Raw genomic sequence first — 24,428 nt, 5'->3', positions numbered from 1 at the left:
ACTTCTGAACGACTGACTGTGCTAACTAGCAAGTGCGTAGTTGTGGATCAGTGACTGTTTAGGCCGGTCGGACTAAATATCTTCTGACTGCTTTTGGGCGTGAACGTGTTGCAGAGACAATCAATAAGAGTGCATATTTAGTGTAGGGATACTAAATAAGGACTTGATAGACATTTTCTGTGTTTTAAAGAGAATAAACCAGCTTACAGGAAATTTTAGACAGTTTTCAAACGAGTCATGCAAGAATCCGGAACGCCCTATAGTTCAACTAACTTTCAGATGCTGCCCATGGACTGGAGTTATGTGGCCTTTCCGTGGTAGATATTTAGCAGACTTTTCATCAACGGTACTTTTATCGGCTAAACCTACCATCGCAGAGTGAAGGGGCAGACAACCTGAAACCTATCCAAGCAGGTACACTGTTTGTTTAAAGGACAGTGAGAGCACAACCCGCCCCGCCACAATCCGTGCAGTGTCAATGGCAGCATGAATACGCTGCCCCAGTGCCTTCACATCTGGAATGGGCTCTGCATACACGATACCATCGAGATGGCCCCATAACCAGCAATCGCACGGGCTGAGATCCAGTGAACGAGCAGGCCATGCTACTCGAGGCCGGCCGAAGTGGCCGTGAGGTTCTAGGCGCTGCAGTCTGGAACCGCGAGACCGCTACGGTCGCAGGTTCGAATCCTGCCTCGGGCATGGATGTGTGTGATGTACTTAGGTTAGTTAGGTTTAAGTAGTTCTAAGTTCTAGGGGACTGATGACCTCAGAAGTTAAGTCCCATAGTGCTCAGAGCTATTTGAACCATTTGAACCACTCGACGCCCTCATCCATCGACCAGGGAAGACACGACTGAGATGCGTCCGGATGTTAACGGCGAAGTGGGCTGGAGCACCATCATGTAGCAGCCACACAACCGTTCGAGTCATGAATGCCACTTCTTCCAGCAGAAAGAAACATCGATAGTTCCGGCTACTTAGGCGATGGTGAAGAAAGACTGGTCGCAAAATGCGGTCGCAAATTATCGAGGCCTACACATCCCGGCTGCACCGATGCTGATAATGCGCTGTCACCATACCACGGGGCTTCTGGATGCTATCCTGCCGGCCGGAGTGGCTGTGCGGTTCTGGGCGCTACAGTCTGGAGCCGAGCGACCGCTACGGTCGCAGGTTCGAATCCTGCCTCGAGCAAGGATGTGTGTGATGTCCTTAGGTTAGTTATGTTTAATTAGTTCTAAGTTTTAGGCGACTGGTGACCTCAGAAGTTAAGTCGCATAGTGCTCAGAGCCATTTGAACCAATTTGATGTTATCCCACAGGTGACCCATAAAGGTGGCCTCATCCGTGAACAGGATGGATGACGCTAAGCCAGGACTTGCGGTTGCCTGGTGCAGAAACCAGTAACAAAATTTCTTCCGATGTCGAAAGTCTGTCGCTAGTAAGCCCTGCACACGCTGTAAGTGATAAAGGTAGTAACAATTGTGATGGAGAATGTTCCACACGGCCGTCTGGCTTACCCTGTACTGCCGGGAAAAATGCCTAGTACTGACACGGCCGTCGCTTTCCACAGTGTTAATCACATTTTCCTCCAATTCTGATGTCCGAACATTTCGCGTATGTCCTTCATGATTTCCTACTTCCTGAAACGACCGTGACCTAGACAAACGGCGAAACACTTTTGCAAACATTGAATGCTGTGGTTGTTGTCGGCAGGGATAGGTCTCCTGATATAACCTTGGTGCCCGCCGCCCACTGCCATATGCCTTTCCGTAAGTAAACGCCATGTAGGAAAGCTCTCGATTCGAACACGGAACCTACGTGTATCACATCCACTATAAGATGTGTCAGCAAGAGAAGGGAACCGGACACTACATTACCAAATACTAAGGCAGGAGAGGGCGTTAGGGCGTGACGTATGAGGAACAGTGCCGTCCTCTAGGAGGAAGCAAAGCATACTGGAACTGTGGAGGCGTGGTACAGCGACTATTAGGCCGGAGACGTCTACAGACGTTATAGTAACCTCTGACGTGCCACAGGGGAGTGTTATGGGACCATTGCTTTTCACAATATATATAAATGACTTAATAGATAGTGTCGGAAGTTCCATGCGGCTTTTCGCGGATGATGCTGTAGTATACAGAGAAGTTGCAATATTAAAAAATTGCAGCGAGATGCAGGAAGATCTGCAGCGGATAGGCACTTGGTGCAGGGAGTGGCAACTGACCCTTAACATAGACAAATGTAATGTACTGCGAAACATAGAAAGAAGGATCCTTTATTGTATGATAATATGATAGCGGAACAAACACTGGTAGCAGTTACTTCTGTAAAATATCTGGGAGTATGCGTGCGGAACGATTTGAAGTGGAATGATCATATAAAATTAATTGTTGGTAAGGCAGGTACCAGGTTGAGATTCATTGGGAGAGTCCTTAGGAAATGTAGTCCATCAACAAAGGAGGTTGCTTACAAAACACTCGTTCGACCTGTACTTGAGTATTGCATCATTATGGGATCCGTACCAGGTCGGGTTGACGGAGGAGATAGAGAAGATCCAAAGAAGAGCGGCGCGTTTCGTTACAGGCTTATTTGGTAAGCGTGATAGCGTTACGGAGATGTTTAACAAACTCAAGTGGCAAACTCTGCAAGAGAGGCGCTCTGCATCGCGGTGTAGCTTGCTGTCCAGGTTTCGAGAGGGTGCGTTTCTGGATGAGATATCGAATATATTGCTTCCCCCTACTTATACCTCCCTAGGAGATCACGAGTGTAAAATTAGAGATATTCGAGTGCGCACGGAGGCTTTCCGGCAGTCGTTCTTCCCGCGAACCATACGCGACTGGAACAGGAAAGGGAGGTAATGCAGTGGCACGTAAAGTGCCCTCCGTCATACAGCGTTGGGTGGCTTGCGGAGTATAAATGTAGATGTAGATGTAGTCTCTGTAACAATGTGTGATTGAATAAGTCGTCTCTAGCATGGAAACTGTGCATTTCCGGACATAAGTTGATTAGACCTTTTTTCTTCCGTATCCCCTCATCAATCAATCCCTATAGTTTGTACACGGTGGGAGAAATCACGCTGTAGATGTAGGTGTAGTTAACCTCTGCCTGGAAGTGGGACACTTTGACCGTTGAATAAGGAAATAGGAGACATTTGGTTGCAGTCTGGCTAATAAGTTGGAAGAAAAGAGAGCATCTAGCGACGTGCAGCACTGCTCCCTCGCACAGTGACAGGCCGACAAGTTTTACCGCAAAGTGGTGTGGCGGCCAGGAGGAGTGGCCGCAGGCTGTGGCTGTGGCGAGGCGACCGCTGAGTCACGGCGGCAAGAACTGCGCCTTGCGACACGACGCGGCCGGCAAAACGCGCTGCCCGCCTGGCACAGTTTCCCCAGGTCGGGGGGCGGCGGGGGTGGCTGTACCGCTCGTGATCCCGGCAGGCAGTCAAGTCGGGGTCAGGCGTCACTGCGCACACCTCGCGAAACGTCAGAAGCATAATTTTGCATATACTTTTTTACAATGTCGATGTCTGAACTAGGCGGGAACCGAATTCACAGCTTAGCAATGTTACCACTGTGCCTTCGACGTTCCGAGAAAGATCCTCTGTTGCTCTTCCTGCATTTCACTCCATTTTCTTGCGTCTTCTCTGAACACAACGACTTCAACTGCGAACAATCTCATGGAATTTCCAACGGTATCCACTAGGTCAGTGGTCACCAAACTTGCTCACGTGTCAGTACTGACATTGTGGGGAGATAACTCTCGCCGTATATGCACCGATATTGTTATTAATCAGTTACCTACATAAATTAGATTGTTATGAGCCCCCAATAGAGCAGCTATAGTAGCGGCGGATCAATTGGCCACCGGCACTCCAGTACAGATCGTCGGCAGCATTTAGAACACTTCGTGTTCTCTCTTTCGGATTGGTACCACCCAGAGCGACACCAATGTTGACACTGTAATTTCCGCGTGAAGCGTTAATCTATTGACTGTGTGAGTTGATGATTAACTGATTAATAACAATAAGTTTACTTATATAATAACGGGGGTTATGCAGTATGACTCAGGGTCACAATTGTATACCAAATATTTTGTATTCATTTTTCCTCTGCTCATTGCGCTGTATTACAACAGCCTTAATTTAATTTCATATCCCTTGCTACAAAAATGTACCGCATTAGAAGATAAAGCTCACTGACGAACCCATGTTACTTCCACCAAAAATTAAACCGTAGTAGCTGATTGATAAGGCACACATGCTCATGTGTTGTCAGCATTGGAACACAATCAAGAAAACATTTCTCCTATCACATCCCCTCACCCTGCAACAACAAGTCTATCTGCCCCTGCACCCAGCTTCGTCCCTGAGGTAAGCACAAACTGTTGAATTATATATATAATGTCGTGTGACGAGGGCCTTCCGTCGGGTAGACCGCTCGCCTGGTGCAAGTCTTTCGATTTGACGCCACTTCAGCGACTTGCGCGTCGATGGGGACGAAATGATGATGATTAGCACAACACAACACCCAATCCCTGAGCGGAGAAAATCTCCGACCAAGCTGCGAATCGAACCCGGGCCCGTAGGATTGACTGTCGTGCTGACCACTCAGCTACCGGGGGCGGACACTGTTGAATTTACCAACGGCAATTAAAACTAGGTATACATTAAGACTTCACTGTCTCTGCAAGTATTTATGTTTGCTACTGAGCAAGAAAACTATACTCTTAAGAATCTCTGAACGTTAGTTGACTTTTTGCATTTCACTGTTAGCTGCTAGATGGACATTATCATAAAATACGGATGAGAACAGAAGGCCGCACGATTACTTGATTCTCAGAGTCGCAGTTGGAAGAGCACTGCACTGGGTCATTCATACGTATGGTGAACAGTATTGGCCCTATAACTCTTGAAGTTCACCCGATACTACATACACATCTCAACACAGCTCTGCAGAACTTAAGGACGAGATAGGTTAAGTATCTGAACACATTAATTATTCAGTACAAACGATTTAAACTGCTGGTCCATGTTACCAGAGGTCTCCTAGTATTGCTCAAAAAGAGTGCTCAAAAGTTGGACGTCAGAGGGGGGGGGTGAGGTCACCGTGACTATAGCACCAAATGGAGCTTGCCCCACAAAACGAGGCAGTTGAAAGAATGGGAAAAGACACTGCGTCTCAATCAGCGAGCAGTTACTGTGCACTATGGTGGTGTTCTTGATTACGGTATGGCCCGGAGACGACAATTGGATGACTTCACACAGGCAATAATCATCGCAAAACTGGAAGAAGGACGAAGTGTGACGAGTGTATCCAAAAAGTCTGGTACTGACCACAGCGATGTTTCACATGTCTGGGGAGCGTTCCGAGACACAGGCACTGCTGCCCGAAGGACAGAAGTGGTCGAACACGGGTAACAACAACAGGCAAGAAGGGACTCATTTAAAACAGCAGGTGCAGTTACAACCACATATAATAAGACTGCAAAGTATGCAATATAACACACGAAAACGGCACGTCCACGGCATGTGGGTGGTCTCTTTGCCTGAAAACCAGTACGTTGTGTACCGTTGCCACTTGCGAACTGGCGGCACCGTTTGCGATGGTGGCAACAGCAAATGGACTGGACCAACAAAGAGTGGGGTCACATAGTCTTGAGACAGCAAATTCAGTCAGAGTACTGATTCTGGACGTAACGTCACATGGTGAGAGGTAGAAACGTAATTCACCCAACTATATTCTCGAACATCATCGTTTTGGTGCTCCAGATGTTATGGCGAGGGGAAGCGTAATGTTGTATGGATTTAATGACCTCGAAATCGTTGAACACGCTACATTCACCGCTCAACGCTACTGTGACACTGTGCTCCTTCTCCATGTGCGTCCTTTTAGGGCCCTGACTTTATTGTAATGGATGACGGAGTGACTGCATCGAACATCGCACGTGGAGGAGCTCTTGGAACGAGAAGATATTCGGCGACCTGACTGGCCCACTCGTTCCCACGACTTAATCTCAGCATTTGCATGTCCTGCCGGCCGGGGTGGCCGAGTGGTTCTAGGCGTTACAGTCTGAACCGCGCGACCGCTACGGTCGCAGGTTCGACTCCTGCCTCGGGCATGGATGTGTGTGATGTCATTAGGTTAGTTTAAGTAGTTCTAAGTTCTAGGGGACTGATGACCTCAGAAGTTAAGCCCCATGGTGCTCAGAGCCATTTGAACCATTTCCGTGTGTACCGACCATCCAGTAGGTGTTAACCGTGTTGGTGGAGGTATGGAGTGCCCTACCACAGTAACTCCTTATGAACCGCGCGGACAGCATGGGAGCACGTTGCAAAGCATGTACTACTGTCCGTGGAGATCGCATACACTGTTAAGAACCATGTCCCTCCTCCTGTAATCTCCCGGAGACCATCACAAATCGCGGTGACTTCAGTGCAGCTATAGTCTTTGAGTAAAAGAATGATTTCTGTGCGTCTCAGTGCGTATTTCGTTCAATCAAGTTCCATAGTATACTGTAGCAGTTCTTTGTATGTGTCGTCCAAGTTTCATCGAGCTATGTTACTTGGCGGTGACATATCATGTGAATGTTATTTCGTGACGAATGCCTTCCGACCTGGGCTTCAGCGTCTACTGCCTTCTGGGTCCCGTGGACGAACAGAGCGAGATGGGTTTCACACGGTAGCTGTTTGCAGAATTAATGTTAATTCTACTATGGGAAGTTCCAGCTCAAGAAACGTCAGCATAAAATGTGTTCCAAAATCGTTCGACAGATAGACGTCAGCGATATAGGTCTATAGTTGCGGGATTTTCGGTCTTTCGGAAGGTCATAATAGGCGAGCATAAAGCGTGTTCCAGAGTTGTACAACAGACAGACAGCAGTGATATAAGCCCATAGTTATGTGCACCTGTACAGAGACTCACCTTCAAAATGGGAAAAGATCTGCGCATTCACTTGGAATGCTTCAGTCCTCCATCGACCTATGATGGACTGCTGTTGGAAGAGAGGAGTTGTTCTGCATGCGCTATGAAGAATTGTGTAGGTATCCCATCAGGTCTACTCATTCCTTTATTTCAGACCTGTTTTACAAAATATTTCCTAGTATACAGGAGCCATAGTGGCATCGTCAAATAACGATGCCACTATGGTTCCAGTCTATTAGTACATGTTTTTATAAAACAGATCTGAAGATGGTCATTATAGACCAAAACTTGTAGTCTGACGACAAAAAATTTGTGACCATAGAAGTATAGTAAAGTAAATTTATTCTATATTCGGGTCATTGTTCAGTTCGCGACCATGTCGCAACTTGTGAAGTTAAAGGACATTAATCTCGCAGTCAGTTATTTTGATATTTACGTTCGCGCTATTGTTGAATGGAGGATCGATATGCCCATACCAATGATACAGTCCGCCACCGTAGCTGAGTAGACAGCGTGCCGACTTGTCATGCCAGGAGGCCCACGTTCGATTCCCGGCTGGATAGGCGATTTTATCCGCTCAGGGACTGGGTGTTTGTGTAGTCTTCATCATCATCTTTTCATCCTCATCGACGCGCAAGTCGCCGAAGTGGCGTCAACTCTAAAGACTTGCACCAGGCGGTCAGGTCTACCCGCCGGGAGGCCCTCGCAACACATTTCATTACACCAGTGACAAGCAAACTGATTTCTGGCTGATTTTTTTCATGCTGAGTGCGTAACCTTTGCTGTCTGCTGTAATGCTCACAGTCCGGAACGTCACGGCTGCTACACGAGCTCTCTCCGCTCGGACGTATGGGAGTCGGCTGCCGCCGCGTGGAGCTGGTCGGGGTTTCAGGCGACGTCCAGCGGCATGCAAACGCACGCCGCCGTCACGCGTAGCGGCCTGGCCCCGCATGCTAATGCCGCCGCCGCGCCATTACTCATTCCGCTCATCGGACAACTAGTTCAGCCCCGCGCCGCGCCTTTCCGAGACGTCACGCAACCGTGACCGTTACCCAGGCGCTGCAGATCCACTGTTTCTCGCGCCTTGTCCAAACAATAGAATGACTGTCAGGACTTGGAAGCGAGCCGCTGATCCGCTACTATTGTACGTCTGAGATCTGGCTAAGTGTACTTGTTTTATTTACAAAAACCGACGCCCGTCAGCAGGTTTTCAAATCCACAACTTCGTTGGATGTGGATGGCTTCATAAGTTCGGCAAATTTCCATGAAACAAGTAAGGTTTTTGTCGTGCCTTCATGGTTCATAAGCTCAGTTATTCCAAGGATCGTATGAAGAATTTCAACAATGTACTGCCTACAGATCATTGTTGACAGCCGTCTGAATTGGTCAATGTGTCGAGTGCGATCGAAATTGGAGAAAACCGAGTTTTGTGCTGTTATAAAACATTTTCATTTGAGAGGCTCGACTGCCGCACAAATCGAAACAGAAATTGATGAAGTTCACGCGGAATCTGTACCATCACTGAGGACCACTTACTTTTGGATTACTGAATTTAATTGTAATTGCAGAAGCACCGAAGACGAAGCGCGCTCAAGCTGTCCAATTGAGGTCACCACAAAGGAATCCACTGACAGTATCCATTATACGGTAATCCAAGACTGCCGAATATAAATTCGTGACATTGCTGAGATTGTAGATATCTCAACTGAGCGAGTTCATAATATTCTGCACAAAGAATTGGCTATGAAGAAGCCGTGTGAGAGGTGGGTGCTGCAACTGCTCACTGTCGACCAAAGACGCATCTGGCACAACATTTCAACACAATGTCTGACGATGTATCATCACAATCCATAACACTTTTTACGCCAATTGGTGACTTTCGATGAAACCTTCGATCCATCATTACACACCAGAGTCAAAACGGCAGTCGACACAATGTACAAAGGTTGATTAAAGTGCACCGATGAAGCCCAAGACACTTTTGTCAGTTGGTAAGGTGATGGCAACTATTTTTTTGAATTCGCAAGGAATAATCCCAATGCATTACTTGGAAAAAGCAGAACCATAACTGGAGCCTGTAATGCTTCATTGCTAGATTCTTTGAAATTCGCATTGGCTGAAAAAAGCCTAAGGTTGGCCTAAGAAAAGAGTTATTCCACCAGGGTAATGCACCACCCCACACGTCAGCCACAACAATAGTGAAAGAGCATGAATCTGAATTGGTTTCTAATTCACCTTATTCACCAGACATAGCCCCAACTAACTTCTTCCTGTTCCCTAACTTGAGACTTTCGTATGCTGAGAAGATATTTTCATCAAATGAGGAAGTGATAGTTGCAGTCAACGAGTAATTTGCAGAGTTTGACAGAATTTATTTTTCCAATGGGATGAAAAATGTGGAGGTTGCTGGACCAAATTTATATCCTTCAAATGAGATATGTCGAGAAGTAAGATGAGTTATTTGCGAAACAAACGTTTTTTTCTTGCTTTTTTGCCAGATATATGGAATCACCCTCGTACTTATCTTGTAGTTGACGGATGTCCAGGATTGACGTCAATAGCTTCATCTTTTTATCATTGAGGTGGTTTTTAACTTTGTAAATGACGAACAAAAACTTTGCATAATCATTGTTTACCACTGTTCAATACAGTAACAGTAACGCGTGTGCAATGCACTGAAATATCTTGCTTCAACAGTTTCAACCTTCACATTAGGGGGGAAAAAAACAGCGCAGTGCCATCTTGAAAAGATACAACGTCTCGAAATCATTCACGTCTGTGCTGCTTGCTACAGAGTCAATATGGTTTCAGTTCCCTCCCCACATCTGCCTATCCTCAGCTGAGGCTGTTTCTTTTGCTCTAGTGATTTGTGACGTCATTCCCATGGTGTCAGAATTTGAGTCCTACGTCAGAATTACGGCGTGTCTCATGAATTAAAATAACTTTCGTATGATTTTAGGCTATGTTGATTACCAATAGATAAAGTTTGCTGCATACAAATGACATTGTGTCTCATTCAGAAATTACCGGTTGTGTTCACATGCAAATCGTGTTTATGAAGTATTGATTGGACCAGGTCGGAAGGAGAGTGGAAGGCATAAAAATATACAAAAACAAGAATCACTAGCAGAATACCAAAATAAAAACCAAAAAGAATGTTGTTGCGATGTATATAAAGAATGGTTCAAATGGCTCTGAGCACTATGGGACTTAACATCTTAGGTCATCAGTCCCCTAGAACTTAGAACTACTTAAACCTAACTAACCTAAGGACATCACACAAATCCATGCCCGAGGCAGGATTCGAACCTGCGACCGTAGCAGTCCCGCGGTTCCGGACTGCAGCGCCTAGAACCGCACGACCACCGCGGCCGGCTGCGATGTATATCAAACGGTTCCGATTTGTCAGAGGATTACGAAACGTGGCCGAGCGGTTCTAGGCACTTCAGACTGGAACCGCGCGACTGCTACAGTCGCAGGTTCGAATCCTGCCTCGGGCATGGATGTGTGTGATGTCCTTAGGTTAGTTAGGTTTAAGTAGTTCTAAGTTCTAGGGGACTGATGACCTCAGATGTTAAGTCCCATAGTGCTCAGAGCCATTTGAACCATTTTGATTACGAAACTGAAAGTTCATTTTGTCGTATGTGAGCAAAATTACAAGATTTATGGAGGTATGTTTACAGGTGTGTTACTTTAAACGTTTTGTTCTCAGGATCGAGATATTTAGACCTCGTGCTTCGACTGAAATACTTCAGTGGCTTTAAAGGGATTTTCTAAAAAAAAGCGTCAAAATGAGTATGAATAGTGTTCTATAATCAGACTTCGTAGTGTTAATTGATTGATGCCGTCCTACACAACATTTATTACGTCGTTGTCAATAATAGGTGGGTCTGGATTCGAATACGTGTTAGAAAAACTGGGGGTGATTTTTAAAAGACAAACCTATTACGATAACATGAACCATCTCGGTGAAAGCTGACAAAATAACTCAACTAGAAGGTTGACGTGGAAAGGGACGGAAAATTTCAAACGCTTTAATGTAATGATCCAAAGCGTCTGCCATGATAAATAAGAACCATCCTTGATTACGTAGAATTGTAGGTTGTATTTCACAAAGAAGTTTTCGGCTGAAGAAATTGACCTGAAATTTATCGATTGGTTACAATCGATTTCGGATTGACGAAAAGAGCGACGGGTTCAATAGAATTATATATCACGTTCAATATCCGGCAAGGAGATAGCAATATCATGACTGCAAATATATTTGCCGTATTGACTAACATGGTACATCTTTTTCTGTATCTCTACACCGAAAGCCATCTTTCTGGGTGTGGTGGAAGGTTCTTCCCCCCTTCCAGTCTGCTCTGCTCGCGAATTGTGAGCTGTAGTACCTCATTCACCCGGGGTTAGTGAGGCATATTTATCCATAAATCAGGAATCAGAATACGTATCCTCTCATCAATTTACGCATCGTCTTGTACAAAACACTCTGTTTTATTTGACGACGGAACATAAAATATTTTGTCCTCGTCGGTCGGTGTGACTGCCATAACGATACAGGTTTCAGTTTACCATTTAAAATGAAATTGCGGATACACATAAGGATTACCCACTCTTTTTATTATTTAATTGAGAAAGTGATGATTTATTTTTCTTACAAATAAGTATATTCAGTGATATTGAGGTCACCACACGAGTTTTAATACGGCCTCACGTGTTTTACATGCTTACGAATTTATTGTCTCTGAAGTGAAAAGGCAGAACACATGATAAATTAATCAAGCAAGTTAACCGATACCAAGCTGAAAGAATTAGTAATGGGAGCCCAGATGAACTGCCGGTAAAACGCCATATAAGCCCAATTTTCTCTGATTTTTGCGATCTGTATCATTTTGTGGAATAAATGTGAGAGAGTAAGTAATGTACTATTTGACTCTTCTTGGGAGGTTCGCTCTCGGAATTTTAAGTATGAGTTCGAATGCCATACAAAATGCTGCTCTTGATTTTTTCCACTGTAAATGGACGCCAGTTGCTAAGCCTTGGGGACTGATGACCTCAGATGTTAAGTCCCATAGTGCTTGTAGCCATTTGAACCATTTGAAGACGTATGTTTGTTCTATTTGATACGACATATGTTTTTATTCTTATTTAATTTTAGTGTATATAATTGTTGCAGTCGTGTATACCTTTGAAATATGAATCACTACCGTGTTGTAGTCACGAATGTAGTTGGCTTCGCTGCTGTTTCGCTACAAATAATTAACAGGGATTGCTGTAGTATTTTCACTCTGTTGTCTGACATACATTCCGAACACTTTCCTGCACTACATTCCAGAACATTACTGAAGAGTTTCCACCTACAGTAAGACCAGTCTAGTGTAAATAACTGTTTTTAAAATCTTCGAACTTAAAAAATTATTTTAGGCTACAATATGATTAATTTCTTATAAAAATAATGTATCCACAAACACATCCGAAGACGAACTTCCAAATTTCCGAACCATTCACGATATTATTTCTTGTTAGTGAACTGGATGAAAGTGATCACTCATTTCATATATTCGCCTACCTCATAATACGATGATGGAAATAGGATGTGTTACTCCATGAAGCACCAGTTCGACATTTATCGAACTGTGTGAATATGTTCAACACGAAAGAGGCATTAATTGTTTTGCAGCTACGTCTCATTTTACACAAATTTCAAGAGTAAAAGATGAGAAACTGTTCTGAGGCGTGGGGTTGATCTGTTATTCTGTTATTCTGCGCAACGGATTAATCTGGGATGTACCCTTTACCCTGTGGCTCCTGCAAGATGCAATTTCCACCCCCATACTACTACAGAAGTCAGATAGACGCTCCTAACGTTCTAAAGAGAAATGCCTGAAAAACTTTCAGCAATAAATATCTTCTGTAGTCGTCCGCTGTAAGGAAATGACACAAAAATTCACAAAATTTCTTACATAACTAGTGGGATACTTGGGTGCTGGAGTAGTGCTAGTTAGTGTAAGAAAAAACATGAAACTAACGAAAGTTATTATTTATTTTGCAAAAATTCGGAGAAATCACAATGGCACTTTTAGTTATGAATTGAACAAGTGATATCCTGGTTCTTTTCGGAATGTGAAGCTACCTCTCAAGGATAAGATTAGCTGTTGAAATTTCTATACAAAGTTTAAGATGATTGTTGACTTGGCAGAATGGCTGAGAGGCGCGCCTACTCAACTTGAATAATTATCCATTAGAATGTTGCTAGGTACGGTCGAGGCTGTGGCGTGTGAAATGCAGTGAAGTGTACTGTTGTGGAGGAAATATGGGGCTCGCAATAGCTGTAGCGCACAATACCGTAAGCTGCAATGACTGCTGTCTGCGCTGCTCGCTGCTGACAAATAAGATAACTCTCGTTCTGTCTGGATTGACCTTCGCCAATCAAACTCTCCCTACACCTTGATGAAGTCAAGGATTCCTATTCGCCCCTAGTCTAACTATTGGCGTGGTACACCGGTCAGATAACCAGTCCACAGCGATGCCACTCAAAAATTCGCTCGCAGGCATTTAACTATAACTCTGTCCGTTCACACCGCATAATAAGTGTGTCGGCCAACACAGTCAACAATGCTTAATCGCAAGGACTCAGTATAGTGTCGCCCTTTGATTCGCTCTCGACAGAGGTGCTCTCCCAGTGAAGTACTGAGGAGAAACTTGTTCCTCGCTCCAAGAGCGACAATGGAACGGCGCCTCTCCACGCCAGACGTGAAGGGGTATATCTTTCGGTCTCTTCCATTATTCCTTCAGCTCAAGGCATCAGAAATATCATCTGCCAATCAGCATTGCTCTTCTAAAACGGGAGAATGACGTTTCGTTTAAGGCGACCAATCCAGAAACCTGTAGCATTGGCGTTTGGCGTTTGCTGTCTCCCTTTGAAAATCTCTGAAACTGCATGCTATGTGCAAAGAATGCATAGGCTGGCTGCTCCCACACAATGTAGTGGAATTTGCTTTTAAATCGAACACGGGGTCATTCCCCCTTTTCACTCGGGCCCACGCTGTCCGCTACACGGGCAGTCACCGGCCGACATAGGCTGGGTCGTCCTCTGAAGGGACCGGCGTCCCGTTGTGCGGTTTTCTCTCCCGAACTAAAAGCTTCTGTGACCGTCGTGTCTGGAATGTATGTGTGTACGCCAGCCTTGAGTATTTCATCCACGGTGCGCTTACTTGTTAATTGCATATCGTTTACATGAATTCATACAACATCGACTTTATCTTATCGAGTTTGGGTTCGAATGAAGCGTCTTGATGTGCGGAATATGATTGTGAGGGCGGAATATGTAAGCAATGAAGGTCAGGAGACCACGACGTCTTACACTGTCTTTCGATGTAATAAACATTACATTTGCCATAATATTTTTTTAAGTTGATGGATTTCGAAAGCCACTGAGGTAGGACACATGAGTCCCACGTATATAGTTGGTTCCATGTTTTCAGTTTAGTCTAGGATTTTCCACATTATATATTTGTTTGTAGAGGGACCTCATTAGGGTGTTAAACACAAAAAGGTATAATAAATCAGTGTAAAAACATTTATTTTCACCAAAATGACACAATGAAAAAGATAAAAATATTGGGAACAAAATTTCAACGCAAAATTTGAAGGTGGCATTGACATGTCACATAACACAGATTTTTATTTTTCTGTGAAGTTTGCTCAGGCACATTCGCCCCGCTAACTACAGGTGATGTACAAACCATAAGAATAACTTAAGAAGGTAGTAGTGTCTCAGAATGTATAAGAAAATAACTAATCGCTTTAGACTTTCTTAGAATGGAGAAGAAGAGGACTAGATTTGACTTACGTGAAACAGATGTAGTGTGCAAACTACCAACAAACGTCATTCCATGTGGTCACTCGCAGTCTTCTCTATATCCAGCTGATGGTCTGTAGTATTTTCTCTATTTTCTGGATACTTATCACTAAATGGTAACACTAACAGATATGGTATATACACTCCTGGAAATGGAAAAAAGAACACATTGACACCGGTGTGTCAGACCCACCATACTTGCTCCGGACACTGCGAGAGGGCTGTACAAGCAATGATCACACGCACGGCACAGCGGACACACCAGGAACCGCGGTGTTGGCCGTCGAATGGCGCTAGCTGCGCAGCATTTGTGCACCGCCGCCGTCAGTGTCAGCCAGTTTTCTGTGGCATACGGAGCTCCATCGCAGTCTTTAACACTGGTAGCATGCCGCGACAGCGTGGACGTGAACCGTATGTGCAGTTGACGGACTTTGAGCGAGGGCGTATAGTGGGCATGCGGAAGGCCGGGTGGACGTACCGCCGAATTGCTCAACACGTGGGGCGTGAGGTCTCCACAGTACATCGATGTTGTCGCCAGTGGTCGGCGGAAGGTGCACGTGCCCGTCGACCTGGGACCGGACCGCAGCGACGCACGGATGCACGCCAAGACCGTAGGATCCTACGCAGTGCCATAGGGGACCGCACCGCCACTTCCCAGCGAATTAGGGACACTGTTGCTCCTGGGGTATCGGCGAGGACCATTTGCAACCGTCTCCATGAAGCTGGGCTACGGTCCCGCACACCGTTAGGCCGTCTTCCGCTCACGCCCCAACATCGTGCAGCCCGCCTCCAGTAGTGTCGCGACAGGCGTGAATGGAGGGACGAATGGAGACGTGTCGTCTTCAGCGATGAGAGTCGCTTCTGCCTTGGTGCCAATGATGGTCGTATGCGTGTTTGGCGCCGCGCAGATGAGCGCCACAATCAGGACTGCATACGACCGAGGCACACAGGGCCAACACCCGGCATCATGGTGTGGGGAGCGATCTCCTACACTGGCCGTACACCACTGTTGATCGTCGAGGGGACACTGAATAGTGCACGGTACATCCAAACCGTCATCGAACCCATCGTTCTACCATTCCTAGACCGGCAAGGGAACTTGCTGTTCCAACAGGACAATGCACGTCCGCATGTATCCCGTGCCACCCAACGTGCTCTAGAAGGTGTAAGTCAACTACCCTGGCCAGCAAGATCTCCGGATCTGTCCCCCATTGAGCATGTTTGGGACTGGATGAAGCGTCGTCTCACGCTGTCTGCACGTCCAGCACGAAGGCTGGCCCAACTGAGGCGCCAGGTGGAAATGGCATGGCAAGCCGTTCCACAGGACTACATCCAGCATCTCTACGATCGTCTCCATGGGAGAATAGCAGCCTGCATTACTGCGAAAGGTGGATATACACTGTACTAGTGCCGACATTGTGCATGCTCTGTTGCCTGTGTCTATGTGCCTGTGGTTCTGTCAGTGTGATCATGTGATGTATCTGACCCCAGGAATGTGTCAATAAAGTTTCCCCTTCCTGGGACAATGAATTCACGGTGTTCTTATTTCAATTTCCAGGAGTGTAGATGTCCCAATGTTAAAAACTGCGTATTACTTTATTGGGACATAGGAGTCACAGCAACCTCGAAACTACGAAAGTCTTCTACAGTTACAAAAGGATTAACTAAATGATTGAACTTAAGTTCCACTCCGTGGTGATGTCCACTGTCAACATCAGTATGACGTGAGACCCAGACGGTTACAATCGCGTGCAATCGAACCTACAAATATTTCGTAATTGGGACTGTACTTTCTACGAGGGCATTCAGTAAGTAATACAATACTTTTTTTCTCTACCAATTTCGATTGAAAAAATCTGGAATTTGTTGTGGGACGTCATTGAGTATTCCCGCTCCAGCCCCAAAAGTTTCATGGAGTTCTGATTGTTGGTATCGCCATATGTAGCCTTCAAAACGGCGTAACTGACGTACGTTCCAAGCAGAGAGTTGTCACTGGGTTTCTTTTGGCGGGAAACCAGAGCACTGCCGATTTTAGTAGGCGCTTTCAGAATGTTTACGGAGATCTGGCACTGAACAGAAGCATGGTGAGTCGTTGGGCGAAGTGTCTGTCATCATCGCAACAAGGTGGCGCAAGCTTTTCCGACCTCCCGCGTGCCGACCGCTCGCACACCACTGTGACTCCGGCAATGCTGGAACGTGCGGACACTCTTATTTGAGATGATCGACGGATCACAGTTAACCACCTCACTGCGCAACTGGACGTCTCCGTTGACATACAAGGCTGATGGTGACAACTTTTTGTCGAACATCGACAGAGACGATGAAACACGGTTCATCACTTCGAACCAGGAACAAAGCTGCAATCCATGGAGTGCGCCACACCACCTCTCCTCCGAAGAAGTTCAAATCCGCACCCTCAGCCAGTAAAGTCCTGGGATTCTGAGGGGGTTATTCTGTTTGTTATCCCCCCTCATGGTACAACGATCAACTCAAGAAACCATAGAAACGACTTCAGCGTGCTCGTCGTCACAAAAAGGCAAACGAACTTCTCCTTCTCCATGACAGCTCAAGGCATCACAAACCTCTGCGCATCAGAGAGGAGCTCAGGAAACTTCACTGTGCTGTTCTTCCTCATCCATCCCACAGCCCGGATCCTACCGACTTCCTTCTGTTTGGCACAATGAAGGATGCATTCCGGACAAGCAGTACGTGGATGATTGGGGAGGTAACTGATGCAGCAGGACGTTGGCTCCGACGTCGACCAGTAGAGTGGTGCCATGTGGGCACGCAAGCCCTCCGAGTAAGGTGGTGTAAGGCCGTCACAATGAGCGGAGATTATATTAAAAAATAGTGTTTTGTTGCCGGAGGATGAGGAATAGTACGGTATATTGGATCCTGAATAAAATCTACCTGCTTTCAGAGAAAAAACTTTGCGTTACTTATTGAACGCCACTCGCAATTACGGAAAAGCAAGTGTGAGCTAATTTGAATTAACTGCTTTTACTTACAGTAGTATTTAAAAACTATACGGAACCAAACTATTAACATCTGGAAACTATACTACAAGTTGCTGAGTGTTGCGTACAAACTGGCCGCTCGAACATTTATTTTAGTGTTTGGACAGCCTGTGGGCTGTCCGCACCTGCGTGCCCACAAAAGACTGCCGTTCGCGGAACACACACTGTTGCCAAGAACGCCAACGATTTTGCTCACTCAGTTGTGTATTGACGTTTATTCTGCACTTTACAAGCACTTTAATGCAATTCAGCTACCTTGAATAAGTTTGAATCATGTGTATCCCAAATGGAATTTACATTATTGTTAATGCTGTCAAAATCTGTTACTGAGATTTTCCAAAAGTGGTGAAGATAAGTGGTTCGATTTGTTAATTTTAGCACATATAAACTGACATTTCACTGTTTACGTGAGTTATATTTCTTAAGCTTGGTTTTATCCTCGATACCACAGTAAGTTGTATCGAGAAGACGCAAAGAAAACTGGTATTATCTTAACCGTATGGCAGCCCCTCTACAAAAAACGTTTTTCTGTGAAGACTTCATTCGCCAGCCCTTAAAGGAGCAAGTTAACTTTAACGTTTCAGGAGTAATGTTACTATTAATGAACTGAAGTTAATTAGCTTTTGAAAAATTGACTTAGAAACAAGATAGATGCGAACTATGAAAGTAACGGGTAGCGCAATGGCCACCACCTGTACAGTTTTTGAATTACATAATTATTTAAATTAGTTACTTAAAAAAGGCTGAAATTATTTTCAAGTAAACCTAATCGTCAGCTAGTTTCTAAACAAACACAATATTTAATTGAAACAATAACAGCTTTTTAAACCATATTTATATTTAAATTTAAATAGAATTTACAGCGAACACTGATTATTCTAAAAATTGGAATCTGATACGAAATTTTAGATCGTATACGTTTACAAGGAAATATTTACAAAATTTATGACCAGGTAACAGGAGTAAATAACTGACACCACGAAAATTAATTTAAGAAGCTTTCTGAATACCTGCCTATATTCAAAAGTTGCACCGTGTTAATTGATATATTAAGTGACTTTAATATTCTGAACGTTCTAAGCACAATAAAGTTTACGGAAACGTTTTTGCCTTAATTGTTGAAAATGTTGTTGCAGATTTTTGAGTGACTGATAATTTTTCAAGCTCTTCATGTCTCAAATCTGATGGAATAATAGACGAACCATGCTGCCTGTAAGAACCAATAAGCTTCAATAAAGCTGACGTTGCTCAAAAGACCATCTTAGGTTATGACCGGAAAGTTGAGCATTCAGCGATCCCTAATTTTGAGAGATGACTTTGCACCATAAATGCTGCAGACACACCGAATCTGATTTCCTTCGACACAATACTGGCACTATTAAAATTTCACTTCTCCAGATACGACACTGCTAGCCTGTCGTTGACACCTCACCTTTCTGCCCTTGAGTAGACACGATTTCTCCACCGACACGGCTTACTGCTCAGTCTGTAGTTGGGCACCTTCCCGCCTTCATACCCGTGCACTGGGCCTGCTGTGTTTGTGTCACTCTGGATGGGTTGTGCCCCTGTATATCTAATGGTTAACACCGGCCACGGCGGGCCTACTGCCGTCTGTTCCCGAATCATGGCACGCTTGAGCAACCGAGGACCCATGCTTTCTGCTTACCTCACGATGCGTCAGTCGCGTCATTTATTCTTGGACAAGGAATGTTCACTTCCGTCCATTTTGAATTCACGATTCGCTATATTTAAGCTGATGATGTGGCTTCTAGGCTACGAAACAGGTCGTTAAATAAATTCTTCACAAGAGCAACCAAGCGGTTATTATTCAAGATGTCCAATAATGTTACAGTCATCTCTATTACACTGAACATTCGTGATAATAATTTAATATTTATTAACAAACAGTTTTTTACTCACCTTCATTTAGGTGGTATCAGAGAAATGGAAGCTACTAGTTTGGTTGCTACTTCTGTGTCGACCTTTATGGTTACAGATAAGTTTTAAAAGGTTTTTAAATTTTAGGCTCAGTTTAAGTTGGAGGCATCTGAGACGTGAAAAGTGATATGGCGTTTTGCTTTAATCTGCTGAAATTTGCCATATGGACCCTTGGCAGGAAGGGCATGACAACAGGATTTATCATTCTTGTCTCACATTGGAGATCATTGAGCATCTCTTAAACAATTACCGGATGAGTCCTGTTGCCATATCCAATATATACCCCCATCTATTATTCCGGTAGTTGAAGAAGTATGGCTCGCGAGAATCGCTGCTTCCTCTGACATTTCAAAAGGTTGTCTACAGACACGTTGGCCTCAATCTGACCTCGTCATAAAGAAAAGCGATACACATTGCAGAACACCACAGAATGCCATTCAGTATGCCAGTTGGTCCTCTCTCTATACCACGCAAGTCTCTGCTGTCTGTGGTTTGGTGTCTGCGAGGCATGGCAACTCGAGATCTCAAACCAGCTTGTGGTAATCTGTTCCTGACAGTTCGTGGTGAAACACCATTTGTAACCTCTGTCCAGATCTCAGCTGTTGTTATCCACGCAGGGTAGCCGTGCGGTCATAGGCGCCTTGCCACGGTTCGCGCGGCTTCTCCCGTCGGAGGTTCGAGTCCTCGATCGGGAGTGGGTGTTTGTGTGGTCCTAAGCGTAAGTTAGTTTAAGTTAGATTAAGTAATGTGTAAGTCTAGGGACCGAACACCTCAGCAGTTTGGTCCCATAGGAAATTACCACAAATTTCCAATTTTCAGCTGTTGTTATCCGTCTACTAGTCAGTGCTACAATGTCCTTGTGGTATAGCCCTTTTGAAAGAACCCCTTCTTACCTGTTCTTCTTGCCACATATTGACCCGAGTCCATTTCGTCGCCACTTATTGTACAGTGATTGCACTGCAGCCATTGTCTGTGCCAAATCTCAAAAGTTACTCCCATGTTCCTTAAGCCAATTGTTCGACACTTCTCAAAGTTTAAAATACGGCGGTATGCTGCACGTGCGCGCACTCCGGGCACGTTGTGTGGCGGTCTCCACTTGAAGTGTACCGTTAACTTTAGACGCAACCTATAGCCATCACGTACTAGCACCATTCTACATTTATAGCTACAGCTTCTTTTCCTCGCTTAAATCCGCCTCCTTAGCTAAGTGGTGAGCGTGGCTGATTGTCATGTGCATGTTCCGGACTCTATTCCCGGTACTTCCAGGGATTTTTCTTTTGTTAGAGGCCTGATACGAGGTGCACACGGCTCCATGAGTCCAGCCGAAAAGCTATTCTACCGTTAAGTAGTAGTTGCAAGGTGAAGAACCCCAACAACGACCGGGAGACATGCGTGCTGGCCACATGCTTACTATACTGCATCAGTGAAGCTATTGGCAGAGGATACATGGAGCTCGGTCGGGCCCGATTAGCCCGCAGGGGGTCAGAACACGGAACTTTTGATTTAAAATACCAAGAGTAATTTTGTATGAGGAAGAAATTTTAATCAACTTATACCACAAGCATACAAATAATGGAGTATCACTTCGGTAGCTTTAGGTCTACATCTACATTTGCCCCATCTACATCATACTCCGCAAGCCACCTAACGGTGTGTGGCGAAGAGTAGCTCTGCTACAACTAAGTGATCCTCCCTTACCCGTTCAACTCTCGAATGGAGCGTGGGAAGAATTATTGTCGGAAAGCCTGTGCATTAGCTCCATTTTCTAGAATTTTCTCTTTGTTGTCATTCCGCGAGATGTATGTGGGAAGAAGTAATATGTTGTACGACGCTTCCGGGAAAGTGTTCTCTCCAAATTTCAATAGTAAACCTCTCCGTGATGCACAACGCTCCTCTTGTAATGTCTGCCACTGGAGTTTGCTGACCATATCTGTAACGCTCTCGCGACGGAGAAACTATCCCGTGACGAAACGCGGTGCTCTTCGTTGGATCTTTTCCACCTCTTCTGCCAGTCCTACCTGGTAAGGATCCCGGATAGATGAACAATATTCAGCAATAAGTCCTCCGTGGATGAGTTACATTTCCTAAAGATTCTTCCTATGTATCTCAGTCTGGCATCAACTTCTCCTGCTATTTGCTTTATGTGGTCATACCACTTAAGGTCGCTCTGGATTTTTGGGGTAGATACTGTTTCCAGCAATTTGTCGTCAATAGTGCAGTTGTGCAGCAGCGGATTTCTTTCCCTATGTATGCGCAGAATGTTACATTTATTTACGTTTAAGGTCAATTGCCATAGCCTGCACAATTCATCAATCCTCTGCAGGCCATTCTGCAAATCGATACTATCTGCTGACGTTGCTAATTTTTTTATGCACAATCACATCATCTGAGAACAGGCTTCCTACCAGATCATTATAAACAGCTTAAGCAATAACGGTCCTACATAACCTCTTTGAGGTAATCCGTAAATTGCATTAACATCTGTCGATTTTTTTCCGTTAAGGGCGCCTTGTTGAGTTCTATCTGCCACGAAGTCTGGAATCCAGTCGAAAATCTGGTTCGATACTCGGCAAAATCGGTCAATGTGCCCATGGCGTAACACTTTCCACTTCTGACACTGTAGAAGTGAGTGATACAGGTTGTTTTGCTTCTTTTTTCAGTGGTTTCGCCCTGTGCTCTTTTTGGGTTTCTCTCCGTCCTCTTTTATAATCGCCAACACTTATACACAAGACCATACACTTCAAGATCTCAATACAGTTTCCTACATGTAGGACTTTCGACTACCAAGCAATGAAATTATTTCGCTATTTACACTGATACGTAATCAGGTTCTACTATTCAAACTACTCGAGTGTTGAAGGGACATTATGTCAGCCTGAGGCTAACCGTCAGTCAGTCAGTTACCGGCTATTTGCTCTTAACAGGAAGACGAGCGACGATGACCCTCAGTCGCTGTCATGTGTTTCCAGTCAACCGGAGCGTAGAAAGAGCAGACCGAGTTGTAGGTGTGCATTCTTCAACTGTTCAAAAGTTTCTCACGTCATGGAGGTCATGTCATAAGCTGACTGAACGTACATTTTCTAAAATGATAACCACAGGCTGACCAGCGTTCTTGAATACCTGGAATTAATCCTACGCACTTCTTAACCATACTTCTCAGCTCTCTACGTCGCAAAATAACGTGCTGTTCATTAATCCACACGGGCTTGTCGTACGATGAGCTGTCTTTCGACCTCTGCTCAAATTCATTTGCCTCTAGAGGAATTTGATGGCAAATGCTTCCACATCTAGTGTAGAACAGGGAAATCTAGAATTTGTTTAATTTTATTGAATATATTTGAAACAAACTTGAGCCTAGTAATTAAAAATGATGAACATACAAAATCCAATTTAAGCCATAAACAACTCTATTTTAAATGGCGTATGACATTTAACACCCTGCGGATCTCTCATCAGATGCTCCCGTTTCTATAGCGTCTACATCCCTCTTTTTGTACGACGCTTCATGCCTGTCAGGGATACGAAAAATGTTGAACAACTACGACCGAAATAAAAGTATTGACCAAAGAAGCATTGCTTAGCGCTGTCGCAGCGCAACATAACCGTGAAGGAAATGGAAAGTTCCATAGCTGGAGGAACACAGCACAAGTGTCAGAAGTCACAGCACTCAACCTCAGGATGCCACACGATGTCAGCATTACATGAGATCCAATCAAGGATTGTTCGAAAACAAAGATGTTTGTACGAAGCTGGCTACCACAAGTAGATCTGTTAGCTGTGAGGAATAAGCTAAATTAGAACAAAACATTCCTGTTAGTTGTAGATAATAATTACAAGACTGTTTCTGACAAAACGTTATTTATTAACAGCAATGTCATGCCAACATGCGTTGCCTTCGAAACATTACCTTGGAAGCAGTCAAAACATTGATAAGAAATTCATAAACCACTACATTAAGGTGCGGAAAATTCTTCTATCAGCGGCAATCGATCTGACAACACTCCATTCAAGTGCCACTGCATGGACATGCACTAGTGCACAGGACTACAAAAATCGCTACATTGATCGTTCTATAGGGAGATTCTCTATAGATCATCAGTCTATCCGACAGCTAAAAACAATCATAGCTTTGAAACTTGCTAGAACACTTGCCTACGAAAGGAAAAAGTCCTGCGTTCGAGTCTCAGGCCGGCACACAGTTTTAATATGCCAGGAAGTTTCGTATCAGCGCACACTCCGCTACAGTGTGAAAATTTCCTTTTGGAATCATACCTTTGCAGGAGTTAATTTACGTAAAATGGTGAGGTTGCTGTGTCTCTCAGAGCCGATAAGGTAACATTCTATCGACTGTGGTCACGCAAAATCGACAAACGATAATGAATATGGAAGTTGAGAGACTTCTCATGATTTACATCGGCATTTTTTGTTAATTGCTAATTTTTATGTTTCCGTTTTGTTGTATCTCTAATTATTTATTTTATGATACTAGTGCGTAAATTGAAAATATTGAAATACCTAAGGAAAGTTAATAAGACAAGAAATATGATCCATTCTACGGTAATGCTATGTTTGAGCTTTCCTCTGGGACAGACGGTCGCACGTGTGGCTTGCCGTCTGTCTTGGGCAGATGGTCGGTGAGCGCAGCTGGAGGAGTATTCGTGTAGTAGCGTGTTAGCAGGTACTGGCTGGGTACC

Source organism: Schistocerca piceifrons, chromosome 2 (genome assembly GCF_021461385.2).
Source record: "Schistocerca piceifrons isolate TAMUIC-IGC-003096 chromosome 2, iqSchPice1.1, whole genome shotgun sequence".
NCBI classification, from domain to species: domain Eukaryota; kingdom Metazoa; phylum Arthropoda; class Insecta; order Orthoptera; family Acrididae; genus Schistocerca; species Schistocerca piceifrons.
Note: the sequence above shows the minus strand (reverse complement) of the source record.